This window comes from Salmo salar, chromosome ssa29 (assembly GCF_905237065.1).
Source record: "Salmo salar chromosome ssa29, Ssal_v3.1, whole genome shotgun sequence".
NCBI classification, from domain to species: domain Eukaryota; kingdom Metazoa; phylum Chordata; class Actinopteri; order Salmoniformes; family Salmonidae; genus Salmo; species Salmo salar.
In genome coordinates, this window is record NC_059470.1 from 25059316 (window position 1) to 25079405 (window position 20090).

At 40.7% G+C, this 20090-nt stretch overlaps 1 protein-coding gene across 1 annotated transcript in view; it reads left to right on the plus strand.

Moving 5' to 3' along the window:
- The window catches only part of LOC106590408 (carboxypeptidase A6), a 57003-nt gene that overhangs the window by 966 nt on the left and 35947 nt on the right, over positions 1-20090 (plus strand). The window lies entirely within an intron of this gene.

Below are 20090 nucleotides of genomic sequence, written 5' to 3' on the forward strand. Positions count from 1 at the left end.
ACAAAGGGCCACATTGGGGCAGGTTTTGGGCACCCCTGGGGCACCTTGGGTCAGGGAAAAAAGGGACCGTTTTGGGGTATACTCAGCCGGTTTGAGTGCTCTGCTATAGGCATGATTTTGGGGAACTTTTAGGGTAATTTTTGGGGCACAGTGGGACCCCATCCTGCACTCCCCCTGCCTTCCGCACCCCCAACCCCCCTCTCTCCCCTGCACCCTGGACCTGTTCCAAAGCCCCTGTGCTCCACCCAATCCCCAGCTGCTGAGCACAGACGATCCCCACTTTAACAAGGTAGGAAAGCCAGGGCAAGAAAACAACAGTCCCAACATGGACATAGCTCTGTTCTTTTCAGAATACTTTATGGTGGGCATTGTCCCACTTAGTTCAGATTACACAATGCGCCTTTAGGCTAAATGACTAAATGTTCTCTATTGTTGTTAAATCTTTGTGATTACTTGAGTTTAGTTTTGGTAATTATCATATCTCTTTTGTTGGTGGAGCATGATCTAATACAATACACTTGTCAGATTTCTATATTGTGTGCAGAAGTACTATGTGGCCCTATTCCCTTCAACAATTGGACACAAAGAGTTGGGTATATTGAATGTAGGCTTACAGAGTGGAGCGATAACAGAATTTCTCTCAGTATCCAAAAGACTACAGAGAAGTGCCCTCTCTCTGAGTGACCAGGGTTCAGTTAAAAACTTCCTGTCTTATAGATAGCTGAGTGAACCGTGAGATTGACAGCTTAAAAGAACGCTTTAACTTAGAAAGACAAGTTGCCTGCACTCACCAGGCTTTGAAGACACACTGAGAAGGCAGTGCCAGCGTTTTGACAGAGAATCTATAATCCATGGGGATCGCTATGACAAAGAAAGGATGGGTCAATTTGTGTGATGGTTAAAAAAACTTTTCTGGAGAAGAACTAGACTGCAGCCTTGGTGGATTGTTTTGAATTCTATGGGGTGCACTTTGTCATATGATGTCATTGTAGCTCTAAGAAGTCTAAGAAGTCGTTATTTAAAATGCAATTTAAAGGGAAAAACAAGAGGAAGTCACTATCTGTTGTTTCAGAAACAGAATGCATGAGTTTAGAAAAACTGAAATTTAATAATATATTTGAAGTTGCATGATTTACACAGTTTTCAAGTTCGGGATGGAAAGGAATTTGCCCTCGATAAAGGGCCTTTAAGTCCTTGCTCTAACATGAGATGCATTGAGACTGCCTGTTGCCTTGGGGCCAGGCTGTTGGTGGCATTTCTTGTGGTCGCTGGAGTGGGGTGTGATGCCCCTTTGTTCCCTCTCTCTCTCCCTCTCTCATATCCCTATAAGCGGCCCTGGGCCACCTTTGTTTATGGGGGACACAACATCCCATGTCACAGTGTGAAAGACGGGGTTGAAAAGGGAAAACGTGATAGGGAAAGGGATAAATAGCGAGGGGGAGAGAGAGTGCTATAGGGAGTGAGATAGAGAAATAGAGAGATGGTGCCATGGAGTGAGAGAAAGGGAGTGATGGAGTACATAGAGAAAGGAAAATAAAATGTTAGAGAGCAATAGAAAAAGAGACAGAGGTGGTGTTACTTTTTGATCGCTTTGGTGCAATTTTATGTGGTAGAACTGTTAGTACAAAATTCAATAACAGAAAATCAAAAAGGCAGTTGTTTCAAAACTCTAAGCACATTTTCAATTGACAAAGTTCAACACACAAAATCATACAGTCACTTTTACCACCAAACTTAATCAGTGTTTCATCTAGAAATACATGTTTCACATTGCAATACATGTTCATAGAGTATAGCGTCATTGCCTTTCACAATGCAATGCTCACATTACTTTTGATATGATTCTCTTCTTTATGAATAGACATTTTACTATTACTTAATCCGACTGCTCTTAATTGATGATAATTTAAACATTTGGTAAACCTATAGATTTAACATGTAAACTGGTTTGTCTACAACTGATTTTGAGAACTACATAATGAGCATGTACGGTACAAGTCAAAAGTTTTGACACACCTACTCTTTATTTTTACTATTTTCCACATTGTAGAATAATAGTGAAGACATAAAAACTATGAAATAACACATATGGAATCATGTGGTAACCAAAAAAGTGTTAAACAAATCTAAATCTATTTTATATTTGAGATTCTTCAAAGTAGCCACCCTTTGCCTTGATGACATCTTTGCACATTCTTGGCATTCTCTCAATCAGCTTCATGAGGTAGTCACCTGGAATGCATTTCAATAACAGGTGTGCCTTGTTAAAAGTTAATTTGGGGAATTTCTTTCCTTCTTAATGCTTTTGAGCCAATCAGTTGTGTTGTGTCAAGATAGGGTTGGTATACAGACGATTTGGTAAAAGACCAAGTCCAGGGGCCTGTTGCACAAAACTAGGATAAGGGATTAAGCCAGGATATCTTGGTGATCCTGGCTCAATTGATCCGTAATCCGGTTGCACTAAAGATGGATAGGGGGCAGGAGGATATGTTATGGTATAAATTACCATGGAGATTTATTCTGTGGAGCTAGCCTGCTCCAGACCAGGCTAAATTCCAGGATCTATTTAATCTCATCCCTAATGTCAGTCAGCAGTCACCACAAATGGAAACCAATAGTTATTTCACTGCTCACTATACATTGTTATCACATAACTAGACCCACTGTCATTATTTAAACGTTTGTGATCATTAATTTCAATGATTTTGGATAAAAAATAATTTTTAGATTATGTTGCTATCATTAGATAATTTACAGTTTCCCATAGACTATAAGGCTATATATAAAATGATAGAATATTAGGGCCACAGAGGGGAAAAAAACAAGTAATAATATTGTAACCGGTTGTTTTAAAGGAGGACAGTTGTTAAAATGACAGATGTGGGGCATTTCGTGAAATTGTACTTCAGTATGGTTTCATAAACAAAGACATGCTGATGTGCCAGAATATTAAGTATCACATTGTCATAAGTATCAAAACTGTAAAAACAATATGTAGCTTTTCTGCAGAAAGAACCAGCCTCATAAATTTATGACTTTATCCTTTTTCTTCAGTGTGGCCCTAGTACTCTGTCATATAAACAAATACACATTCCATATGAATATAAAAACACAATGTGTAACATTATGTTCCTTTATTGAATAAGGACAAAACAAAGCAGGTAAACCATCAGCTCCTTTCGAAACTGAAGTCACAGTGACTACAAGATGGAAAGCACAGAATCCAAGCATATTATACAAAATGATACATACACATTCAAAGGTCTGTATATAACACACCCTGCATGTCTGCACACTAAAATAAATGCAGGACAAATCCATACACATCAACTGAACAGACAAATGAATGGATGCAGTAGCCTCCCTGCAGCCTTGTATTACACACAGTATACCGCACAAACATCATAAGAGGCCAAATTCGTAAAAAAACGAACCCAAAAAACCCCAATTCCTCTGCCACCGCAGGACATATTTAACCAAAATTGAAAGCACACATACTAACTAAAATAATTCAACACATATTGGTCCCTCAGCAGCCGACCACTGTCGTCATCAGGGAAGATTGCCGGATTGTCCCAGTCCATGGCTGGTGGCACTCTGGGGGCCCTCTCCTTCCTCAGGCAGGCCACATTGTGGAGGACAGCACAAGCCACAGTAATATCACATGCCCTAACAGGGCTGACCCTTAATTTGTGAAGGCAGTGAAAGCGTGCCTTCAGGAGGCCAAAGGTCATTTCAACTCTGGCCCTGGTCCTGGCATGGGCATGGTTGTAGGCCTGCTGTGCTTCCTGGGGGTCTGTGAAAGGTGTCAGGAGAAAAGGCTGGCAGCCATACCCCCTGTCTCCCAGCAGCACACCAGAGAATTCACCTGTCAACACAAAATCTCATCATTACTACCTCATAAACACAGTGATATTCTTGACACAGCCATGATGGTTATAAATAGGGGTTGTGTGGCTTACCTTGTGATAGGCACTGATAGATTTCAGAGGCCCGAAAGATTCTGGAGTCATGGACTGAGCCAGGCCATTTTGCCACAACATTGCTGATCACACAGTCAGCATTGCAGACCATCTGAAATCATAAGATGAGGAATATTACACCAATCAATGCACATCACTGGCAATGCAGAGTGTTCGTCAATGGACAATATCAAAAGTTATGTTCACCTGAACATTAATGCTGTGAAAGGATTTCCTATTCACAAAATCGGCCTCATGGGCACCTGAGGGGGCTTTTATCCTTATGTGTGTGCAGTCCACTGCACCAATGACATTGGGGAAACCTGTCACACAAAGTAATGAGTATCCTACTATGTGTTAACAGTTGTCCTGTAATTTGTAGATCCTCTTACCTGCAATCCTATAGAACTCCTCTTTGATGTCACAGAGTCTTCTGTGGCCAGGGAAGGAGATGAAGACATCTGCTAATGCTTTGATAGCCAGACACACACTCCTTATTGTGCGGCAAATTGTGGCCTTGTTCAGCTGTTCTGCATCCCCCACTGAGTACAGGAAGGCTCCACTAGAAAAAAAAGCGCAAGGCCACACAAACCATTTGCTCCACACTCAGTGCATGGCTCCGTGCAGTGCGGTGCTTAATCCTGGGACCCAGTAGTCTGCATAGATACCTGATGCCATCTGCAGAAAACCTGTATCTTTCATATAGATGGTCATCAGGGAAGGCCAGTGGGTCCAACCGGTCCCTGAAGACCCTTTCTCGCCTGAAGGCTCTCCTCAGCACAAGTGCTTCTTCATCCACCACATCTCGCACGAATGGGCATGCCATTGTCAGAGCAGAAAGGAACACACAATTTTGGGCCTTCATATAGGCTAGTGGCCACACCTGGTGCTGGGGGGATGGGCAAAAGAGGGCGATGCCTTATAACGATGACTTGGTTGTACTGATTGCTGGGAAAATAAAAAAACCTTAGAAAGATGCCACCGTCCTGTGTGCTCACAATAAGAGCTCATATGTCATGGCTCACTTGACTTTACGAGAATATACCTAATTTTTATTTTGAGCTGTGTCATCTTCTTGGAGCTGGGGAGGAAAGAAAAATAATGATTAATACATTTGTGTTACAGTTAGCATACAGTGTACATTGAAGGCATATCTCACCTCCCTCTCAAGTTTTTTTATTTCAAGGTCCAGTTTCCTAATTGTCCTCTTTTTTATTTCGGACTCCAGTGCAAGATTTTCCATCTTTTTCTTCTTGTACTGAATGTCTATGTCTGCCAGTTCTATTTGGCGCCGGAGGTGGTTGCCATACAACTTTCTGATAGCTTGTGAGCTCTGTGAACACAATACAATTAGCGCAGCTGGAATTTGGCAGGATGTGGTGTCCTTTTATTAATACGCACTATGTTGCCAGGCTGGTTTTCCCACTGTATAGCATCTGGGTCCTGTAAAAGAAATTAGATTTTTTGATTTTGATGAGGACTCCTCACCATTGTAGAGTAAATAGTACTTTCACAGTCTTAACATGATACCTCATGCCTTCTGGAATCCAGAGAGATGGTCTCCTCCTCATCATCGTCTCCATCATGTGCTGTTGCTGCTGCACTGGGGCCTTCACCCTATCACATTTAATCGGATTCATATTGAAGCTAGTAGACAAGACATGCCAGGCCTACAGTATGCCTTTGATGGAGTACTCACTGGATCAGCATCGTCTGGTGCTTGTGCTGGTGGCTCTAACAGGAACACAGTGCTGCCAGACACTGCAAGGCAATAGGTAAACCAAAGTCAGACAGTCCAAATTGATTCAATATGAATGTGGTTGTATCCCATGTAGAGATGGAAGGACATACCTTGAATGAAGCGGGTGGCATCTTGGGAGGAACCTATGCTCGTCTCTTTCCCCCCAGGGATCCCCTCTAAGACGGGCCTGCCTTTATTTAGCTCCAAGGCCATGTCCTCTGCTGGGGTAAGGTCAGCCTTTGGTGACCCACCACCCGTGCCTTGTCTGTGGGTATTCTTTTTCACTGCTAAAACAGTACAGACAATGTGTGAGCAGGCACCTTCTGGGTACAATATATGCTTGTGCTTTGTTAAATATTAGTCAGGGACCATACCATTCTGCAGAATGTTCTTGTATTTGATTTTGACCTGCTGCCATGTCCGTTTTGGCCCGTTCATGTTTAATCTACACACACACACACACACACACACACACACACACACACACACACACACACACACACACACACACACACACACACACACACACACACACACACACACACATTTAATGGAGTCACACTGCAAAAAATTACTTGGTATTTTTGTCTTGTTTTCAGTAAAAATATCAAAAAATCTATCATAGCTTTATACAGTGTGATGGAGTTACTTTACACAATTTCACTCATATCTGCAGTGCATTTCAATTAAAAATTTAACCGTTTCATAATTACAGTACAACTGCATTTTTGGAGATGTGAATTAAATATTTGAATTGTAATTGTGATGTTTCAGCGGAGCGGTGACTGTGTAATTGTGCACTACTTACGCATTCAGGCGGTCTGCAATACTTTGCCACGCTTTTTCTCTTTGCTTTATCACTGTGGCGGTGTTGCCTTTCTTCTTAATTATATATTTTACCTCCTCGTATGCCTCCATGAGGATTTGTGCTTCCGACGGGGAAAAGTACGCGGCTCTAGTTGCCATGGTAAATCAGTTAATCTGTGATCTGTGGCGGGGTCTATTTGAGTGAGCCGTGAGCGCGCACCTATCCAGGATTGGTTTCACCTGGCTTAATGAATCCGTGTCTGCTCATCCTGGCTTGGTCTTTGTGCAACCAATTAAGCCTGGACGCACATGTTTTGGCTTCATTGAGCTCAGCTGAGTCATTTATCCCGGATGTCTTAATTCTACTTTTGTGCAACAGGCCCCAGATTATGGCAAGAACAGCTCAAATAAGCAAAGAGAAACAACAGTCCATCATTACTTTAAGACATGAAAGTCAGTCAATGCGGAAAAATGTAAGAACTTTGACATTTAATGAAACTGGCTCTCATGAGGACCTCCACAGGAAAGGAAGATCCAGAGTTACCTCTGCTGCAGAGGATAAGTTCATTAGAGTTACCAGCCTCAGAAATTGCAGCCCAAATAAATGCTTCACAGAGTTCAAGTAACAGACACATCTCAATGTCTCAGACACATCTCAACCTGACTACCTCATCCCCATATTATTACTTACTCTCTTGCTCTTTTGCACCCCAGTATCTCCACTTGCACATCATCATCTGCACATCTATCACTCCAGTATTAATGCTAAATTGTAATGATTTTGACTCTATGACCTATTTATTGCCTACCTCCCTACTCTTCTACATTTGCACACACTGTACATAGATTTTTCTATTTTTATTTTCTATTGTGTTATTGACTGTACATTTGTTTATGTGTAACTCTGTGTTGTTTTTGTCGCACTGCTTTGCTTTATCTTGGCCAGGTCGCAGTTGTAAATGAAAACTTGTTCTCAACTGGCCTACCTGGTTAAATAAAGGTGAAATATATATATATATTTTTTTTTTAAACAACTGTTCAGAGGAGACTGCGTGAATCAGGCCTTTATGTTTGAATTGCTGCAAAGAAACCACTACTAAAGGACACCAATAAGAAGAAGAGACTAGCTTGGTCCAAGAAATATGAGCAATGGACATTAGACCGGTGGAAATCTGTCCTTTGGTCTGATGATTCCAAATTTGAGATTTTTGGTTCCAACCGCCCTGTCTTTGTGAGACACAGAGTAGGTGAACGGATTATCTCTGCATGTGTGGTTCCCACCGTGAAGCATGGAGGAGGAAGTGTGATGTGTGGGGCTGCTTTGCTGGTGACACTGTCAGTGATTTATTTAGAATTCAAGGCACACTTAACCAGTATGGCTACCACAGCATTTTGCAGCGATACGTCATCACATCTGCTTTGCGCTTAGTGGGACTATCATTTTTTTTTCAACAGGACAATGACCCAACACACCTCCAGGCTGTGTAAGGACTATTTGACCAAGAATGAGAGTGATGGAGTGCTGCATGAGATGACCTGGCCTCCACAATCACCTGACCTCAACCCTATTGAGATGGTTTGGGATGAGTTGGACTGCGGAGTGAAGGAAAAGCAGCCAACAAGTGCTCATATGTGGGAACTCCTTCAAGACTGTTGTAAAAGCATTCCAGGTGAAGCAGGTTGAGAGAATGCCAAGAGTGTGCAATGCTGTCATCAAGGTAAAGGGTGGCTACTTTGAATAATCTAAAATATAAAATATATTTTGATTTGTTTAACACTTTTTTTGGTTACTACATGACTCCATATGAGGTTTTTTTTCATAGTTTTGATGTCTTCACTATTATTCTACAATGTAGAAAATAGTACAAATAAAGAAAAACCCTTGAATGAGTAGGCGTGTCCAAACCTTTGACTGGTACCATATGTCTGCAAAGTACAAAACATAAAATGCATGATATACACTGAGTATACAAAACATTAAGAACAGCTGCTCTTTCCATGACATAGACTGACCAGGTGAATCCAGGTGAAAGCTATGATCTCTAATTGATGTCACTTGTTAAATCCACTTCAATCAGTGTAGATGAAGGGGAGGAGACAGGTTAAAAAGGATTGGACCCTTATTTCAATTTTTGCCTAAAATGACATACCCAAATCTAACTACCTGTAGCTCAGGACCTAAAGCAAGGATATGCATATTCATGATACCATTTGAAAGGAAACACTTTGAAGTTTGTGTAAATGTGAAATTAATGTTGGAGAATATAACACATTAGATCTGGTAAAAGATAATACAAAGAAAACGTTGCTTCAACGTCATTTATCAATGTATTGTGATCGGGAATCTATGTGGAAAATACATTGGATTTGAAAAAAGTTGGCAACGTAAAGTGTTCTTTTGAGGGTGAAATTTCAACCACAGGATTATGTCATCGTGGTAACCAATTTTCAACATAGGCAAACTTGTATAAAATATGTTGAATTTGTACATTTGAAACTGCACCTCCTACTGGAGAATTAATCTACTGGTATCAATTTGGTCGCCCATCCATGGTTTTACCAAGCCCAGCTTAGATATTATCACTGACTACTACCAATGTGCTATCGTGAGAATGGTTATTGAGAGAGCTATTTATAACTAAATATTTTCACGGTTGCTATTGAAGTCACTCCAAAGGGCATGTTTAACAGAGCAAATGAAATGTAACGCCTGGCCTTCTAGGCAGAGTTGCAAAGAAAAAGCCATATCTCAGACTGGTCAATAAAAAGAAAAGATTAAGATTGGCAAAAGAACAGACCGAGGATCTCTGCCTAGAAGGCCAGCATCCAGGAGTCGCCTCTTCACTGTTGACGTTGAGACTGGTGTTTTGCAGGTACTATTTAATGAAGCTGCCAGTTGAGGACTTGTAAGGCATCTGTTTCTCAAACTACAAACTAATGTACTTGTCCTCTTGCTCAGTTGTGCACCGGGGCCTCCCACTCCTCTTTGTATTCTGGTTAGAGACAGTTTGCGCTGTTCTGTGAAGAGAGTAGTACAAAGCGTTGTACGAGATCTTGAGTTTCTTGGCAATTTCTCACATGGAATAGCCTTCATTTCTCAGAACAAGAATAGACTGACTATTTTCAGAAGAAAGTTCTTTGTTTCTGGCCATTTTGAGCCTGTAATCGAACCCACAAATGCTGATGCTCCAGATACTCAACTAGTGTAAAGAAGGCCAGTTTTATTGCTTCTTTAATCAGAAAAACAGTTTTACCTGTCCTAACATAATTGCTCAATTAGCCTTTTAAAGTGATAAACTTGGATTAGCTAACACAACGTGCCATTGGAACACAGGAGTGATAGTTGCTGATAATGGGCCTCTGTAAGCGTATGTAGATATTCCATAAAATAAAAATCTGCATTTTCCAACAACAATAGTAATTTACAACATTGACAATGTCTACACTGTATTTTTGATCAATTTGATGTTATTTTAATGGACAAACTTTAAACCCCAAACTTTTGAACGGTAGTGTATATATATTCATTCATATACATATATACACACATATACATAAACATACATACATACATACATATACATATCTTTAAAAAATATATATTTTCCATGATTAGTTTCTAACCCTACCACCTCTCTAGTGAACAACAATGCTTAGGCCTCTACTTCCAGCTTATATGTACAATATACATTTTATGGACACAGTTTATTGTACAATAGTTCTATTTTGTTTGTTTTTACTCCTGTCCTTTCTCTAACCTCAACCTCTCCCATCTATTTCTGATGTCCATCCAGTTTGATTTCTATTTTCCATATCTTTCAAACTGTGGTCTTTCACAAAAGTTCGTAACCCATATACGTTTTACGGATAAAGTATGTTTTACATTAGTTATCTTGTTATTATTTGTTGTTAGTCCCAACCTTCAGCTCCATTCAACCCCTCCCATCTACAGTTAAAGTCGGAAGTTTACATACACCTTAGCCAAATACATTTAAACTCAGTTTTTCACAATTCCTGACATTTGATCCTAGTAAAAATTCCCTGTTATAGGCCAGTTAGGATCACCACTTTATTTTAAGAATGTAAAATGTCAGAATAATAGTAGAGAGAATGATTTATTTCAGCTTTTATTTCTTTCATCACATTCCTAGTGGGTCAGAAGTTTACATACCCTCAATTAGTATTTGGTAGCATTGCCTTTAAATTGTTTAATTGACTTGGGTCAAACGTTTCAGGTAGCCTTCCACAAGCTTCAAATCAAATCAAATCAAATTTTATTTGTCACATACACATGGTTAGCAGATGTTAATGCGAGTGTAGCGAAATGCTTGTGCTTCTAGTTCTGACCATGCAGTAATATCTAACAAGTAATCTAACCTAACAATTTTACAACAACTACCTTATACACACAAGTGTAAAGGAATGAATACGAATATGTACATAAAAATATATGAATGAGTGATGGCCGAACGGCATAGGCAAGATGCAGTAGATGGTGCAGAGTACAGTATATACATATGAGATGAGTAATGTAGGGTCTGAAAACATTATATAAAGTGGCATTGTTTAAAGTGGCTAGTGATACATTTAATTACATCATATGGCAAGATGCAGTAAATGGTTTAGCGTACAGTATATACATATGAGATGAGTAATGTAGGGTATGTAAACATTATATAAAGTGGCATTGTTTAAAGTGGCTAGTGATACATTTATTACATACATTTTTCCATTATTAAAGTGGCTAGAGTTGAGTCAGTATGTTGGCAGCAGCCACTCAATGTTGGTGATGGCTGTTTAACAGTCTGATGGCCTTGAGATAGAAGCTGTTTTTCAGTCTCTCGGTCCCTGCTTTGATGCACCTGTACTGACCTCGCCTTCTGGATGATAGCGGGGTGAACAGGCAGTGGCTCGGGTGGTTGTTGTCCTTGATGATCTTTTTGGCCTTCCTGTGACATCGGGTGGTGTGGGTGTCCTAGAGGGCAGGTAGTTTGCACCCGGTGATGTGTTGTGCAGACCTCACTACCCTCTGGAGAGCCTTACGGTTGTGGGCGGAGCAGCTGCCGTACCAGGCGGTGACACAGCCCGACAGGATGCTCTCGATTGTGCATCTGTAAAAGTTTGTGAGTGTTTTTGGTGACAAGCCGAATTTCTTCAGCCTCCTGAGGTTGAAGAGGTGCAGCTGCGCCTTCTTCACCATGCTGTCTGTGTGGGTGGACCATTTCAGTTTGTCTGTGATGTGTATGCTGAGGAACTTAAAACTGTCCACCCTCTCCACCACTGTCCCGTCAATGTAGATAGGGGGCTGCTCCCTCTGCTGTTTCCTGAAGTCCACGATCATCTCCTTTGTTTTGTTGACATTGAGTGTGAGGTTATTTTCATGACACCACACTACGAGAGGCCCTCACCTCCTCCCTGTAGGCCGTCTTGTCGTTGTTGGTAATCAAGCCTACCACTTTAGTGTCGTCTGCCAACTTGATGACTGAGTTGGAGGCGTGCATGGCCATGCAGTCGTGGGTGAACAGGGAGTACAGGAGAGGGCTGAGAACGCACCCTTGTGGGGACCCAGTGTTGAGGATCAGCGGGGTGGAGATGTTGTTACCTACCCTCACCACTTGGGGGCGGCCCGTCAGGAAGTCCAGGACCCAGTTGCACAGGGCGGGGTCGAGACCCAGGGTCTCGAGCTTAATGACGAGTTTGGAGGGTGCTATGGTGTTAAATGCTGAGCTGTAATCGATGAACAGCATTCTTACATAGGTATTCCTCTTGTCCAGATGGGTTAGGGCAGTGTGCAGTGTGATGGCGATTGCGTCGTCAGTGGACCTATTGGGCGGTAAGCAAATTGGAGTGGGTCTAGGGTGTCAGGTAGGGTGGAGGTGATATGGTCCTTGACTAGTCTCTCAAAGCGCTTCATGATGACGGAGGTGAGTGCTACAGCGCGGTAGTCATTTAGCTCAGTTACCTTAGCTTTCTTGGGAACAGGAACAATGGTGGCCCTCTTGAAGCATGTGGGAACAGCAGACTGGGATAAGGATTGATTGAATATGTCCGTAAACACACCAGCCAGCTGGTCTGCGCATGCTCTGAGGACGCGGCCGGGGATGCCGTCTGGGCCTGCAGCCTTGCGAGGGTTAACACGTTTAAATGTTTTACTCACGTTGGCTGCAGTGAAGGAGAGCCCGCAGGTTTTGGTAGCGGGCCGTGTCAGTGGCACTGTATTGTCCTCAAAGCGAGCACAGAAGTTGTTTAGTCTGTCTGGGAGCAAGACATCGTGGTCTGCGACGGGGCTGGTTTTTCTTTTGTAGTCTGTGATTGACTACTTCCAAAATAAGTTGGGTGAATTTTGGCCCATTCCTCCTGACAGAGCTGGTGTAACTGAGTCTGGTTTGTAGGACTCTTTGCTCCCACACGCTTTTTCAGTTCTTCCCACAAATTTTCTATAGGATTGAGGTCACGACTTTGTGATGGCCACTCCAATACCTTGACTTTGTTGTCCTTAAGCCATTTTGCCACAACTTTGGAAGTTGCTTGGGGTCATTGTCCATTTGGAAGACCCATTTGCGACCAAGCTTTAACTTTCTGACTGATGTCTTGAGATGTTGCTTCAATATAGCCACATAATTTTACTTCCTTATGATGCCATCTATTTTATGAAGTGCACCAGTCCCTCCTGCAGCAAAGCACCCCCACAACATGACGCTGCCACCCCCGTGCTTCACGGTTGGGGTGGTGTTCTTTGGCTTGCAAGCCTCCCCCTTTTCCTCCAAACATAACGATAGTCATTATGGCCAAACAGTTCTATTTTTGTTTCATCAGACCAGAGGACATTTTTCCAAAAAGTATGATCTTCGTCCCCATGTGCAGTTGCAAACCATAGTCTGGTTTTATGGTGGTTTTGGAGCAGTGGTGTCTTACTTGCTGAGCGGCCTTTCAGGTTACATCGATATAGGATACTTTTGTACCTGTTTCCTCCAGCATCTTCACAAGATCCTTTGCTGTTCTGGGATTGATTTGCACTTTTTGCACCAAAGTATGTTAATCTCTAATCTCTTCCTGATCGGAATGACGGCTGCATGGTCCCATGGTGTTTATACTTGCGTACTGACCTAAAACCGGGATTTACTAGGATTAAATGGATTAAATGTCAGGAATTGTGAAAAACTGAGTTTAAATGTATTTGGCTAAGGTGTATGTAAACTTCAGACTTCAACTGCATGCATGATCAATCAAGTTAATGTTTCCAATCAAGTTGATGTATACCAACTTTTTTTATATGTTCAGAGGACCGTTATTAGCATTTTTAAACCACTCAACAAGGTCTGATTTCATTATTACTGAAACAGGATACAAGTGGGAAATATAAATATCCAGTCCAATTTAAAAAAATTGGAGGCCCCTTACACTTCACTGTTGTGATGCAAAAATTCTAGCAAAATGTATAGCGCATAGAATTAAGATGGTATTGTCAGACATTATTAATTCTAATCAGACAGGTTTTTTTACATAGCTGACACTGAAAAGGCTTTTGATAAAGTACGACTGAAGTTTATATATAAATGCCTGGAATATTTCAATTTTGGAGAATCTCTTATAAAATGGGTTAAAATCATGTATAGTAACCCTAGGTGTAAAATAGTAAATAATGGCTACTTCTCAGAAAGTTTAAACTGTCAAGAGGAGTAAAACAAGGTTGTCCACTATCAGCATATCTATTTATGCTGGCCATTGAAATGTTAGCTATTAAAATCATATCCAACAATAATATCAAGGGATTAGATATCCAGGGCTTAAAAATAAAGGTGTCATTGTGTTACGCTTGTCAATGTAAGGATTGGACCAAGGTGCAGTGTGGTAGGCGAACATTTTAATTTATTAAATGAACACCGAAACAAAACAAATACAAACGAAAACGTAAAACATTCAGTAGGGCATACAGCACAGTACCAAAAACAAGATCCCACAAACTAAGGTGGGAAAAAGGCTGCCTAAGTATGATCCCCAAACAGAGACAACGATAGACAGCTGCCTCTGATTGGGAACCATACCCGGCAAACAAAGAAATAGAAAAACTAGAATGCCCACCCAAATCACACCCTGACCTAACCAAATAGAGAAATAAAAAGGCTCTCTAAGGTCAGGGCATGACACATTGTACGCTGATGTTCAACATAGATCCCTCCACAGTCTCATGGAGGATCTAGATAATTTTTCTAACCTCTCTTGATTACAACCAAATTATGATAAGTGTACTATATTACGTATTGGATCACAAAAAATACAACTTTTACATTACTGTGTAGTTTCCCAATAAAATGGTCTGATGGTGATGTGGATATACTCAGTGTACATATACATACATTATCTCACTCCAATACATTTTCATAGAAAGTTAGCAAAAATAGGGAAGATTTTGCTACCATGGAAAGGTAAATACCTGTCTATTTGTGGAAAAATCACCCTGATTAACTCTTTAGTCATATCCCAGTTGACCTATTTGCTTATGGTCTTGCCATAAAATTATTTGAGAAAAAAATATTACATTTTATTTGGAACAGCAAGCCAGACAAAATTAAACGGGACTATTTATATTATGAATATGAATTCGGAAGGCAGAAATGATAAATTATTAAAGCATTAGACCTCTCACTAAAGGCTGGAGTCATACAAAAGTTATTGTCACGCCCTGATCTGTTTCACCTGTCCTTGTGATTGTCTCCACCCCCTCCAGGTGTCGCTGATTTTCCCTGGTGTATTTATCCCTGTGTTTCCTGTCTCTCTGTGCCAGTTCGTCTTGTATGTTCCAAGTCAACTAGTGTTTTTTTTCCCGTACTCCTGCCTTTACTATTCTCCTTTTTCGAGTCCTTGCGATTTTTACCCTTGCCTGTTTCTGGACTCTGTACCTGCCTGCCTGACCATTCTGCTTGCCTTGACCACGAGCCTTTCTGCCACTCTGTACCTCCTGGACTATGATGTGTTTTTGACCTTTTACCTGTCCATGACATTTCTCTTGCCTACTCCTTTTGGATTTATAAACATTGTAAGACTCCAACCATCTGCCTCCTGTGTCTGTATCTGGGTCTTGCCTTGTGTCATGATAGTTATACTTAAATCCACACTGGTTCTCTAGTAAATTAGTAAGAATGTCTCACCCTATGTTCAAAAATGGCCTTTTTCCCTTTATTCAGATTACAACGTCTCACTTTCAGTTATTTGAAAAGAAAATCATCTCCCAAATATCGCTACTTTTAAAACAAGGCATAGAAAGTTTGTTGCAATTTCAATTTAATCCACCAGAAAAGACAAAACAAATAATACAACAAATATTGTGGTTAAATTCAAACATACTAATTTGAATAAAAAAATAAAAGTATAATCTTCATAAATTATATAATGAATAGGACTGGTGGAGTTGGCACACATGCAGCTAACAATAACATATGGAAATGTCTGCTCTACATAAAATTACAACTAATTGCAGCATTACCACAAAAATGGAAGAGGAAAGTGGAAGGGGGAAAAAGTAAGGAAGTTGTCTGTCGGCCCTGCATTAAAGACCATAATTGGTTAAAGAAAATTGTGCTAAATAAAGTATACAAGTTTAATTTAAGGACCAAAAAATTGACAGCCTTGCCATATAGATTGCAAAATAGTTGGGAAGAGATTTTTTACGTACCGATTCCATGGCACATGGTTTATGAACTGATACAGTACGCAAAATGACGCCAGATTCAAAAATGTTGTACAAAATTCTTGCAACCAATAGAATGTTATTTATATGGGGGATACAACCTTCCAAGCTCTGCAGATTTTGCTGCGAAGAGACAATCATTAGATCATTTGTTTTGGTACTGTCTATAGTTTTTGGTCACAGGTCCAGGAATGGCTGAAGAATTGCAATATTTAACTGGAGCTAACCTTGCAGATAGCACTACTGTGTGATCTGAAAAGTCATTGTCAATTGATCAATAACATAATACTTTTAGCAAAAATATTCAATATGCAATCTGTAGAAACAATGAGAATAGAAAAGTTCAGAACTTTTGTGAAACAGCACAGTTGAAAAATATATGGCAAATCCAAATCCAATACGGATGGTGGTAAGAGATACTTTTGTACCTGTGTATTTGTTACATGTAATATGCATTGTGGACTTCACCAGACAGAGGGTGCCCTGGTGTTGTTGAGTTTATTCTGCCACTGTGTCTTCTTATTGTCTCAGCCTTAGGCCTGTATATCACAGTGTCAAGGCATATGAACTAACCGGTTATAAAGCAAACAAAGCAGTTGATGACAACACATAGGTTGTAATATGTCTTTTTTTTTCTTCCCCAGTAATTATACCCAGACAAAGCTACTGGGCATGAACAGTGCTTGTATCCATAGAAATAGACCTGTCATGCGCGCGTGCAGGAAGGGGGGTGGGGTGGTGCTGGCGCAGGATGTTCCCCAATGCTGGAAGGGGGCCTGAAGGAAAAGTTTATAAACCCCTGCTTTAGATCAAGTTTGATTTGATTTATTCCTATTTCTTAACTTAGGTTTTTGGTTGAGATGGAGACGTGAATCCAACATATTAATGATTTATTTGTAGACAAACTGGAATTAAAGCCAGACTAAGTCAATGGCACAAAATATACATCTCCTTGAAATGTTGATATTTGCTTGCGTTGACAATCAAACATAATAAATATCAGCCTATTAACTTGTTGACAAGTTAACAAATTCTATGTTAGATTCATGTCTCCAACTAAACCAACAATAAAAGTTAAAGAATAGGATTAAGCGAGTGGCTCAGATGAATCTATAGCATTAGATATGCTGTATGGGCTCCCGAGTGGCGCAGCGGTCTAAGGTACTGCATCTCAGTGGTGCAGCGGTCTAAGGTACTGCATCTCAGTGGTGCAGCGGTCTAAGGTACTGCATCTCAGTGGTGCAGCGGTCTAAGGTACTGCATCTCAGTGGTGCAGCGGTCTAAGGTACTGCATTTCAGTGGTGCAGCGGTCTAAGGTACTGCATCTCAGTGGTGCAGCGGTCTAAGGTACTGCATCTCAGTGGTGCAGCGGTCTAAGGTACTGCATCTCAGTGGTGCAGCGGTCTAAGGTACTGCATCTCAGTGGTGCAGCGGTCTAAGGTACTGCATCTCAGTGGTGCAAATAAAAAAATATATCTGACATTGGCCAATGGGCTTGGATTCACCATGCCAAAACATTTTTCTCCAGGTACATATTTACTGAGATTTCGATGACAACCTACATTATAGACAAATGCTCAAGACAGGCTTTATGCAAACTACTGCCTGCTAAACATTGTTTCTTTCATTTCTTCCATTTGATTGCATTGTGAAAGGTGTCTTCAATGATCACACCGTTGATCACACATGGAATAGAAATTATGGAAATGTTATGTTCAGTCAATTTTAATGGGTAGTGCAAGTGTAGTACCTAATGTGAAAAAACTGTAATGTACTGTAATTTACAGTACTGTAGCATACTGCATTCAAATGGACATTTTTTAATATGTATCTTAACTTTTTTTGCTATTGGACTAACTGGTTGCTAAAATAACTACATTGAGAAGGTATCATTATGTTGTGTTTTGGTGGTTGCACCATTATACTTCACAGTGAACTTATATTTTTGATCAATGGTTGTGTGGTGAAAGATGTCGACAAACAAAATGAATGCACAATGAAATGTTTTGAATGTAATGCTGAGTTAAACAAACTATTTACAAGGATTACTTTTAACAATTTCCACAGAAAATTTTACAAAAACACAATTAAGTTCTCGTGCAACAGGATGTTCAAATTAAGATCCTACATCTGTATGCAAAGCTTTGCAGCACAGTGTTAATCTGGCGGCTGAGTTGATTTGCTGTATGGAGAAATATGAAAGCCAGACCATTGAAACCAGATAGCTTAGGTGGTAGAGATGGTTTTAGTTAACCAAACACAAGTGGAGTGGTTTTTCCTTCTTATTTTGTTGTCTTTATGATGGTATCGTTAGTGTAAATGTATTTTCAGTGTGCCTAGGGATTGCCTTTATAGCCTATGAATACAGGAGATTCAGAAGCAGTGTTAAACAGGTGCGAACGAGGAATGACTACTAGCCCCCATGGAACATCCCAGTCAAATGAAGTGTATTTAATTCATCTGTTTCCCATGTTTACACCTGAAAGGAATTACCAGGGCTTCACAGTCATTTAATTGATGTTGTTTGCAACTGTGTCTAATAATGTGGTATGGATTTTTTAAATTCTTTTCACCAATATGTTTCATAGTCAAGGTCAGGGCTCAAAATTGTGATGCATGCTCTCCGACCTGAAATTTGGATTTAGCATCAGTTCGCCTAGAGAAATATTCACCCAGATAATACATTGTATGGCAAAAAATGTTTTGAGAGCAAATAAAGATGTATAATTGATTTATGTCCAGTGCTTTCTCTCGAGAACCCAAGGCTTTAACACCAAGGCATTCAAAAATACATTCTGCTTTATCCCAAGGGTTCTCAGCTTTAAGCACTGTGTACCGGTGGGACCATGTGAACTACAATCCCGATGCTCTGTTTTAATGTATAGAAACGTCAATAATCATCACTTGCGATACGGTTTCCGAAACATATGGAACTTATCTTTCATATCAGCCAGAAAGAATCTTTCGAATAAAAAATATGCACTTACTGTAGCAGGTTTGCACAGATCCTTCCAGCCGATGAACTACACTTCTGCGACACTTCCTCCCCAGTTACGCTTACACATAGGTGTTTGGAGCACGCATTTCTCGCTATGAAAGATACGCTCCTATTGTTTCTAAAACCATACCGCAAGCGATGCGTGTTAACATTCAGACTAAAACTCCCCCGGCCAGAAGATACCTTCATGAATAGATGCTTAATGTAGTTAGCATCTCTGAATGGATTAGTCCAGTGCACTCCGGCTGTTGTTATATATTTGAATGGGGCACATTGCAAGAAAAGTCGATACATTGTATAATTTCACCTCACCTGTGAGAGTGAAGAGAAATTTCAGCAACTCTTGGAGGACAGTGGAAGTTGATCAAAGTGCTTCTTAATTGGTAAAAGAAAACAAAAAAAACATGTTTCTGCCTTCAGGTGTTAACGACGTGAAAATTTAAGGAGGCTTTTATATATTTCAAAATGGTCTCCTATGGGTTCAGGGACAAATCACAATGGGAATACAAGACGAAATCTGACCAATAGGAGGCCATGCCTCTCTTCACTGAAGTGTTCACTTTCCTTTGCACCTGACCTCACCTGTGAGAACCATGAGCACGGGCAAGTCTGATTAGGCTTCGCTGTAGCCTACCGCAGCCTGTGAGTAGGGCCTATTATAGAGCACATCTCCCTGACCGTTATGGTTACACTTTACATTTCATAAAACCGCTTGTCTCTAGCCCAAACCGCTTGTCTCTAGCCCAAACCGCTTGTCTCTAGCCCAAACCGCTTGTCTCTAGCCCAAACCGCTTGTCACTAGCCCAAACCGCTTGTCACTAGCCCAAACCGCTTGTCTCTAGCCCAAACCGCTTGTCTCTAGCCAAACCGCTTGTCTCTAGCCCAAACCGCTTG